Source organism: Phascolarctos cinereus, unplaced genomic scaffold (assembly GCF_003287225.1).
Source record: "Phascolarctos cinereus isolate Bilbo 61053 unplaced genomic scaffold, phaCin_HiC Scaffold_2;HRSCAF=192, whole genome shotgun sequence".
NCBI classification, from domain to species: domain Eukaryota; kingdom Metazoa; phylum Chordata; class Mammalia; order Diprotodontia; family Phascolarctidae; genus Phascolarctos; species Phascolarctos cinereus.
Window position 1 is genome coordinate 409196210 of NW_027555625.1, and position 10306 is coordinate 409206515.

At 41.8% G+C, this 10306-nt stretch overlaps 1 pseudogene; it reads left to right on the forward strand.

Annotated features, from left to right (window-relative positions):
* The first annotated feature begins 3546 nt into the window (after positions 1-3546).
* Positions 3547-9631, forward strand: LOC110196085 (adenylate kinase 2, mitochondrial pseudogene; annotated as a pseudogene).
* Positions 9632-10306: the final 675 nt, after the last annotated feature.

The following is a 10306-nucleotide window of genomic DNA, read 5'->3' on the forward strand; positions in this document are numbered from 1 at the left end:
AAGTGAAAGCTTTTGTGCTTCTTGGAGTCTTTCATCAGTGTGGGAGAAGTGGGAATTAAGAAGAGCGACAGTTGGGAGGGCCCTGGACCAAAAATTAAGCAACCAGAATTTGGTCCCATTTCATCCCTTAGCAAGTTGCTTCTCCTATTTAGGCATCCATTTTCTCACATGTAAAATGGGAGAACTGGGCTAGAGTTGATATTTACGTGCTGCTTAAGCTTCTCGGTGTGTTTTACACACCTGATCTCCACTGACTTTCCCAGTGACCTTATGAGGTAGGTGCTGTTATCATCACAATTTAATAGATGAGGAAAATAAGGCTCAGAAAGAGGATAAGTGATTTGAAGGAGGTGTCTCCAGGCGTTCTGGATCCAGTATGCCACACTTCCACCTGTGATCTCTAAGCTCCCTTCTAGCTTGAATATTCTGTGATAATGACTGTTCCTTTTTCTTTTCTCATCAATAAATTGAAAATGCCTCTTCCCATCTATGCTACTCTGTGAGCTTTCAGGGAGCCAACTTCATCACCCAGGAAGAACTGAGAGGCCAAAGATGGAGAACAAGGTCAAACCCTTTGTTCAGTCCAGTCACGAAGACACAGAAACTCCCTTCCTCATTCCCAAGACTCAATGGAAATGCTCCATTGGGTGACACTCCATGAAGTCAGTGTGGGAAGTACTCTCACACCCACCTCCCAGCACTTTCAGCTCTCTCACCAGGCAAAACTCCCAGCTCTGTTCCCAGGGGTGTGGTATATAAAAAAAAAGCAGAGCCAGACCTCCCCCACCCCCTTTAAGAATGATAGCTTCTTGGCCATTACCACTAAGCAACCCCGTTCCCTTAAGGCTAATGCAGGAAAGACATTTCTGTTTAAATTGATACCGAAGATTTACACACTTTACTTTTTGGTCCTGAGTTCTTAGAAAAAAAAAACACAACTAATTTTGTGCCTTAAACACAGCAAAGTCTAAGCAGGGCACTTAGAGTACAGTACATGGAGTTCTCAGGGAAAGCCAGAGGTCACCATGTTTGCAAGAGCAGAACAGAGGGCCTGAACTCAGAGGCTTTCACAGCAAAAGCTGAACAGCAGCATCTTCTTTGGAATCTCTTAGATTTCCTTGAAAAAAACATTTGTCCATGAAAAGAAGTTATAAACATGGGGTGGGGGGCAATGGTTCCCCATAGGTGCACAGCAGCAGGTACAAGGGACAGCCTTGTTACAGACAACCAGCTATTGTTAGAGACCTCAGGATTTAAAGCTGAAGAGACTTTTGGGGCTATATACATCTATAGCTATATATCCATATATATCTATACCTATCTACCTCTATATATTTATAAAAGGATATATGTATGTATATTTATCTATAGAATGATTGATCTCTATATTTATATTTACAAATATATGCAAATTTATACTTACAAATATAAATATAGAAGTAGATAGATCATTATCTATATAGATAGATACAGATAATAGAGTCAACCCCCCCATTATATAGATAAGAGGAGTTGTACCCAAAGGGAAGATGAGTTGTCCCAAGTCACACAGAAAATAAGTAATAAATTTAGGGTTTAAAGTAAGATATACAGATGCCATAGCCATTGTTTTTTCCCTCTGTACCAGACTGCCTCTTTATTAAAAATCTTTTGTGTTCATATAACTTTATTCTCAAATTTATCTTTTACTCTTCCCTTACTCAAAGCACTATCTCTTGTAACAAAGAATACAAAGAGATGGGGAGAGGGGCATACTGGGGTTTGGGGGTGGGGTAGGGGAAGGCAAGACCATAGGGCTAACTAAGAAATCCACAGTATGTGAAGTGTTCCGCTCCCAAAGTCCCCAACCTCTTCAGAAGGGAGAGAGGAGCACTTTCTTATCTCTTCTCTGATGCCAAGCTTGGTCATTATAATTACGTAGTGTTTAGTATTAGGGTTTTCCTCTCCTCTCTCCATTTATATTGTAGTCATTGCTTTCAGTATTTCCCCAATTTTGCTAATTTCAGTCTTTATCAGTTAGGACAGCTAAGTGGCATGGTGGACAGAGCACCAGGCCTGGAGTCAGGAAGACTCATCTTCCTGAGTTCAAACCTGGCCTCAGGCACTTACTAGCTGTGTGACCCTGGGGAAGTCATTTCACTCTGTTTGCCTCAGTTTCCTCATCTGTAAAATAAGTTGGAGAAAGAAATGGCAAACTTCTCCAGTATCTTTCCTGAGAAAACCCCAAGTGGGGTCACGAAGAGTCAAACACACCTAAAAACGGCTGACGTCTTGCCTTGCTTCTGTGAATTCTTCATATTAGTTGTTTCTTACGGTGCCATAAACTATTCCATCATATTAATGTGCAACAATTTGTTTAGCCATTCCTTCAACAATGAGCATCTACCTTGTTTTCATTACAAAGAGTGCTGCCTCAAATATTTGGGGATCTTTCGGTTCATTACTGCCTTAGAGGATTCAACCCAGCAGTGGGATGTCTGGATTAAAGGGTATGGATGTTTGAGTCACTTTCTTAGCAGAACTGCCAACTGCTCATGTTGCCTCCCATACTATACCACTGCTTTTGCTTTGCTCCTTTATCTGCCAAAGGACTTTCCAAAATGAGAGCTCTGTTTCCCACTCTGCACAGAGGGGAGTCTAAATACGGTCTTGTCTGTTCTCTACACCAAGGTTAATTAGCAAGAGTGGCAAAGAAATAGCTTAAGGAGGCTGGAGAAGGGTTTTCAGTCTATTTGCATGCCACTCACAGATACAGAAATCTCATAGCTTCTCTTCGTCCTTCATGAGAGCAGTCTCTGGGTCTTCCAGACAGCTTTCCCAAGCAGAAACATTGAAGCTTACCTCCCTCACCCCCTACTGCTGACACATAAAGGTGTTGGCAGATCGCTGGGCACCAGGATGCCTGAGGACTTTTTAGTTAAGGTGTTATGGGACATTTGAAAGAACCCGGGACTTTGGGTTCATATCCCAGCACTGGCTTAGTAGCTATGTGACTTTGTGCAAGTCATTTCATGTTTTCAGTCCTATGTTTCTTCTTCTGTGAATCAGAGGGGGAAAGGTCATTAAATTATAGCCAGAAAGGCCTTAAAGATGATCTTATCTACCTATTACTACCCCCCCGACTTACAATTGAAGAAATTGAGGTCCAGACACACTTGTATGACCTACTTCGCAAGCTTGTTGGAGGAAAACACTTTATAAACCTCAAAGTACTCTAGAAAATCAAATTGCTATTGTTTTTATTCCACAAATATTTATGAATCGGCTGTTTTCAAGTGCTGGAGGAGATCAGTAGAATAGAAAATGCCAAGATGTCTGATCTGTCTTGTAGATGCAAAGTTTAGATAACACTCAGTATTCATTGGATTATTCTAAGCTTTATAGTGGGCAGCTTGTAGCCATCTGTACAATGGGGAATGAACAGGGTTTTACTTCCCAGGTTCCAAAGCACCACTGGGAACAAGCACAACGCACTGCCAGGAAAGGATCTGTTCATTCCTTGGAAGACAGAGGCCTCGAGGAACAATTTCTGTGCATGGCCAAACCATGGACGAGAAGGTGAGCCTGTGGATTCTGCTTGCCGCCCCTGCCCCTGGCAGGAAAACATGTAAGAGAGCTGACATTCCTGTACTCGCTGTGAGGGGAAGGCCATAAAAATGGATCCTCCAGAGATGGCACTGGGGATGCATTGTAATATCTCCTGGTAGTGTCGACATGCCATAAAGCATTCCTGTTTGGCCGACAACAGCTGCTCCCGAGTTTGCCAAAGGCATAGAAACACAAAAACACGTGGCACCTCGCCTGCCCATCTTGTTCATTTCTACAGTGTTTCTACCTCTTAAAGAATGAATCAGAAAACATTCGACCAAGTTTTCCTCTCCCAACACAAATAGACTTCCAAGGGATTTTTCCCATGTTCCCTTTTTTTTTTTTTTTGCAAGTAAGTCATCCTTCTTCAAAGATGAAAAGTATTTCCCTTCTGGGCACCAGAAAAGTACAACGTGTATTTCTCTTAAAGACAAACAGTAAAAATGAAGTGGTGAGGGGCAGTTCTGCTTTTATGTATCATTGGGGCATTGAAATAGTTGAGTAGGGATCCATGAACGTCCTACAAGAGCAGCAGTGCTGAAACAGGAGAGAGGGCAGTGTAGATATGATTTAACCTTTGGTGTGATGAAATGGTATCTGGCTAGCTAGAATCTTTGGGGAGTTTTATAAATACATGTTTGTGGGTACCCTGAAGGGAATTTTCAGCCTAGTCATCTTCTGTATCTAGAAGTAAAAAATCTAACGCCAATTTGTCATTGTTGTTCCATCGTTTCAGTTGTGTCTAACTCTTCGTGACTCCATTTGGGGTTTTCTTGGCAAAGATACTGGCGTAGTTTCCCATCTCCTTCTCCAGTTCATTTGACAGATGAGGAAACTGAGGCAAGCAGGGTTAAGTGACTTGCCCAGGGTCATACAGCTACTAAGTATCAAGAGGCCGGATTTGAACTCAGGAAGAGGAGTCTTCCTAACTCCAGGCCTGGCATTCTATCTACTGTGCCACCTAGCTGCCCATCCAATGCCAACAGAGATGCCCTGATACTGCCTTTAACATAGTGCTGGAACTGCAGTCCAGAAGACCTGCGTTAAATCTGGCCTCCGACATGTACTAGCGGCGTGCCTCTGGATAAGCCACTCACTTAACCTCTGCGTGCTTCAGTCAACTTATCTGTAAAATGGGGTTAATAATAGCATCTGCAAGTACCAGATGCTTTGCCAACCTTAAAGCACTGTATAAATGCTCGCTGTCGCTGCTATGTACGCCTACTACAAACCCAAGTGGGTGTGGTCTCCTCTCTCCCTAGGAAACAGAATCACTATCTATAGGCTATGACGGGGATTACTTTGCTCTAGCCTGGGCTCCATGGAGAAATGTACGATGTGGAAGCTTCCACCACAACAGGTCAGTACTTCAAAAGTTCTGTAATTTTTTTCCTCTGGATATTCACTTCCTCCATCTGGTCAGGTCCCAGGCTCTCCAAGAAGAAAGTGCTTGGTAAATCTTAAATTGACTTAGAAATTAGAGTTTTTCTTATTATTATTACCTTCATAAACCTGTGAGTTAGAAAGTTAAGGAATTATTTGATGGATGGGGAACCAAGCAGACAGTTGCCTGAGTTGCTGTGACTGAAACATAAATCAGTTGGTCGCCAGCCTTTCAGCAATGACTCTTTCCACACTTCGCTAGGCTGGGCCTTGGATGAGAGACACGCAGTCCATTACTGGGCCAGTACTCAAAGTCCTTCCAATGTATTAGGACCTGCCAGAGCTTGAACCACTCCACTGGCATTGCTTGGAGAGCCCCAGGGCATTTCCATTCCTCGAGGCCCCAGAGAAGGACTTTAAGTGAAGGATCAGTACGTGTTTACTAATAGCAATTGTAATAATGATATTGAGAAGAGCCTACCTTTATATCACCTTTTATGAAGGAATGAGAATGCTGAACCTGGAGAAGAGAAGATTGATATGTGTGTTGGGGGAAGGAGGGAAAATGATGGGAACATGACAGCTGTCTTTAGTATTTGTATGGCTATTACGGGCAAGAAGGATTAGACTTTGAGGGATGGTGGAGGAGAACAGGGTCTGGTATGCTATGGCGCCTGGGGTCACAGAGAGTTAGACACAACTGACCCATTGAATAACAGCAACAAGAGAGGAGGAAAGGGAGGAATGAATCCGGGAAATATTGAGGAGGGGTGTGAGGACTTGGTGATAATCCGGGTAAAAGTTTGGAGGGGTAATAGTGTAAGATTATTCTCTGAAGCAGACCCTGCAGACTGAGTGGTGCCATTAATGACAAAGGGAATTCCCAAAATTGACTATTTTCTGTATTTATTTTTAGTTTTCAACATTCACTTTTATAAGATTTTGAATTCTAAACTTTCTTTTAAAATTTTTTTATTAATTTATTTTGATTTATCAGCCATCACTTTTGAGTGTAAAATTTTTCTCCCCTTCCCTCCCCACCTCACTCCCCAAGATGTTGCGCAATCTGATATAGACTATACATATACATTCCTATTAAACATATTTTCACATTAGTGATGTTGTAAGGAAGAATTAGAACCAATAGGAGGAACCACCAGAAAGAAGAAACAAAACAAAACAGAAGAAAAAAAAATGCAAATACTATGCTTTGATCTGCATTCAAACCTCATAGTTCTTTCTTTGGATGTGGATAACATTTTCCATCATAAGACTTTTGGAGATGTCTTAGATCCTTGCATTGCTGAGAAGGGCTAAGTCTATCAATGTTAGTCATTGCACAACGTGGCTGTTACTGTGTACAATATTCTCCTAGCTCTGCTCACTTCACTCAGCGTCAGTCCATACAAGTCTTTCCAGGTTTTTCTGAAGTCCGCCTGCTCATCATTTCTTATGGCACAATAGTATTCCATTACATTCATATACCACAACTTGTTCAACCATTCCCCAGTTGATGGGCACCCCCTCAATTTCCAGTTCTTTGCCACCACAAAAAGAGCTGCTATAAATATTTTTGTACATGTGGGTCCTTTTCCCTTTTTTACGATCTCTTGGGGATGCAGACCTAGTAGTGATACTGCTGGATCAAAGGGTATGCATAATTTTGCAGCCCTTTGGGCATAGTTCCAAATTGCTCTCCAGAATAATTGGATCATCTCACAACTCCACCAATAATGCATTAGTGTTCCAATTTTCCTGCATCTTCTCCAACATTTATCATTTTCCTTTTTTTGTCATATTAGCCAGTCTGATAGGTGTGATGTGGTACCTCAGATTTGTTTTGATTTGCATTTCTTTTATCAATAGTGATTTAGAGCATTTTTTCATATGACTATAGCTGGCTGTAATTTCTTCATCTGAAAACTGCCTGTTTCATATCCTTTGTTCATTCAAGATTGACTGTTTAGAAAAGGTGATGATGAGCTCAGTGTCTGTCTGACAAACTAGATATCTAACATTAACGGATCATTCATTAGGGCATGTCTGTCCTTCTCATTGAAGATTTGGGAAGATGGAGAGGGATCAGAGTAGAAAGAGATTTGGGAGCCATCCCCAGGTGGCCAATAGTTGAAATTAAAAAAAGGAGTAGGTCCCCTGAAGACACTGAATACAAGAGGAAGAAACCACAGGACTCTAGCTTGAGCCTAGGAAGAGGACATGGGGAGAAGAAGGGAGAAAGACTAACCCCTACTAAAAGCATTGGGGAGAGAGGAACCAGTAAAGGATTAAAGGAGATTAAAAGGGGAAGAAAAAAATATTTTTGGTTTAGAAGTCTTAACAAATGAGGATGAACAACTGTTCCACAATGTATATTCTTAGAGTGTTGCCTGGGGCACTGAAAGATTAAATGACGCTCAGAGTTGCACAGATAGCATATGTCAGAGGCAGCACTTAGCTGAACGCGATTTTTGAGAATTAGGGAAAATATTGTCATGGAAAATGAGAGTGGAAAATGAAGTGGAGTAGCAAGGAAGATGGGCTGAAAGCTCAATTCTTTGCCTTATCTGAATTTGTGCAAAGAAGGAAACTGATTCTCTGGTGGAAGTCCAGAGTTACTGGCAGCTGAGTGATAGAATGGTTTATGTTTATGTACTTTTGGGGGTGAGATATGGAAGTATTATATCTTCTGTCTGATGTGATGGGATAAACTTTAACTGTATGTGATAACTCTGTCTCCTCTCTTTTACTCAGGATGTAGGGAAGGAAAATGTCTAATTAGCTAAGTAATGTATAATATGTAGCCTAGGGTCTAAGCTCCAAAGGACTGGATTCAGTCTTTGGAGGCCTTTCAATAATAGCTTTTTTAAAATGTAAAATAAAATAACAGATTTCATTTTATATCCATCAAGTTTGGCAAAGGAAATAAAAGAAGAAAAATCAGAGAAACTGTGAGAAGATGGGCACCATGGATACACTATTCATGGAACAATGAATTAGTCTAACTATTCTGGAAAATACTTTGGAACTATGCCAGAAAAGTCACTGAACTTTAACCCAGGGATTCTACTACTGGGCATGTACCCAAGTAAGGTCAAAGACAGAAAGAAAGATCTTGTACAAACTCAAATATTAATAGCAGCGTTTTTGTAATAGCAAAGAACCCAAAACAAAGGGGGTTCCTGTCAGTTGACTGAATGAATTGTATGGTATTAGGAGTGTAATGGCATAGCATTACATCATGAGAAATGATAATATGAGAAATTCTGAGAAACATTTGGAAGGCTTGTATGAAATGATGTAGAAACGATATAGTAGAACTAGCAATGCAATACATCAGTCTGTCAATTAATCAATGAATAAATATTTATTAAATTCATACTAATCTCTTCTCTCAATGACTTTACATTCTAATGGAGGAGATAAGTACATATACAAATATAAATACCATATATACAAAGTTATTAAATTAAAGTATATACAAAGTAGCTAAATATTGGGTTATTTGTGAAGGCAGGCACTAGCAAGTGGGGAGATCTGGGAAGGTTTCAAACCGAAGATGGTTTCTCAGCTGCGTCTTAAAGAAAGAGAGAGACTAAGGCAGAGATGAGGAGGGAGTACATCCTGGGCATGTGGGATGGCCAGTGCAAAGAGATCATCTAGTCTTGCTCCCAATTGAAGATGAGACTGCACTAATTGTGTCCAACTCTGGAACATTCAAATGTCTTTTTAGTGAAATTCACAGGAAATAGAAAGAAATCTAGTCATCCACATGGAAAAACAAAGTGGATAAAAAATATGTTGCCCAGAATGCGACGTTGTGGTTGCACTGACAACCTGATGAATTACTTCATTAATACCTATACTTTGTACTGGTTTTACAGATGAACAATGTTTAGAACAGAATAGGGGAGTGAGGGACAATGGCGCCTAGCCCAGGGGCATCCGCTCGGTGCTGCTGGGGCCGCCCCGGGGCCGGCAAGGGCGCACAGGCTCCAAGCTGGCTGAAAGTTACTGTGTTTGCCATTTGGCTACAGAAGACATTCTGAGGACCATGGTAGCTTGTGGCTCAGAGCTGGGCCAGAAGCTCAAGAAGACAACAGATGCTGGAAAACTGGTGAGTGACGATATGGTTGCGGAGCTGATGGACAAGAGCTTAGACAGACCTCCCTGCAAGAATGACTTTCTCTTAGATGGCTTCCCTCGGACAGTGAGGCAGGCAGAAATTCTTGATGACCTCATGGACAAGGGGAAAGAAAAGCTAACTTCAGTCACTGAGTTCAACATCGCCCACCCTCTCCTTATCCGGAGAATCACAGGAAGGCTGATCCGTCCTGCAAGTGGCCGCTGCTACCATGAGGAGCTCAATCCCCCAAAGCAGCACATGAAGGATGATGTCCCTGGGGAGCCTTTGATTCGACGTTCAGATGATATGGAAACTGCTTTGCAAACCCGGCTGAAGGCATACCACTCCTAGACTACCCCAGTGGTGAAATGCTACAGTAAGCGAGGGATCCACTCCGCCTTGGACGCGTCCCAGTCCGCAGACGTGGTGTTCGCCGGGATCCTGGCAGCCTTCTCCAAAGCGACACGTAAAGATGTGGCTATATTTATTTACGGGTCTGTTCATATAGGGCCACTTGATCCTCCTGTCTCTGCTTGAGGAGAGTGCAGAGGGCGCTTGGCCCTGCCAGGAAGACAGTGTTCAAACTGTTAACTAAATAAGCACTTGATTATGCCAAAAAAGAAAAAAAAAGAGTAGGAATAAGAGAATAGACGGGTTCAGATTTGAAATTCTATAGCTCTGACCCCTAGAAGACCACTATCTTGGAAGAATCAATCTGGTAACACAAAGGGCACTAGAAAAAGAAATAGTTGGCCTAACTAGGCTGTTATCATATGATCAATGATGATTTGTGCCTGATAAACTGTGTAAAAGACATCATTGTGGACATGTATGATCAGAAAAAAAAGATGGACCAATTGAATAAGCTCTAATCCATTTTAGCTTTCTTTCAGACAAGGGCTGTTTGGTTTTTGTCTTTATATCCTCAGAGGAGGGAGAGGACATCCTCAGCGGTCTTCTACAACAGCCCCCTTGTTTTATAGATGAGGAAACTTAGCATCACATAGGTTGTGACTTGCTCAAGGTCACATAGGCAGTGAGTAACTTACCACCTGTGTGAATTTGGTCAATGGGTCCCTCCACGCCCTAGCTTTTTGTTCCCTTTGGATCCTTTCATAACCCTTTCCTTTCTTTCTCTAGTCGCAATATCATAGATTCATCAAAGTGTAACAGATGGAACAAACAAACCCTGCTATCTCCCCTATATCACAT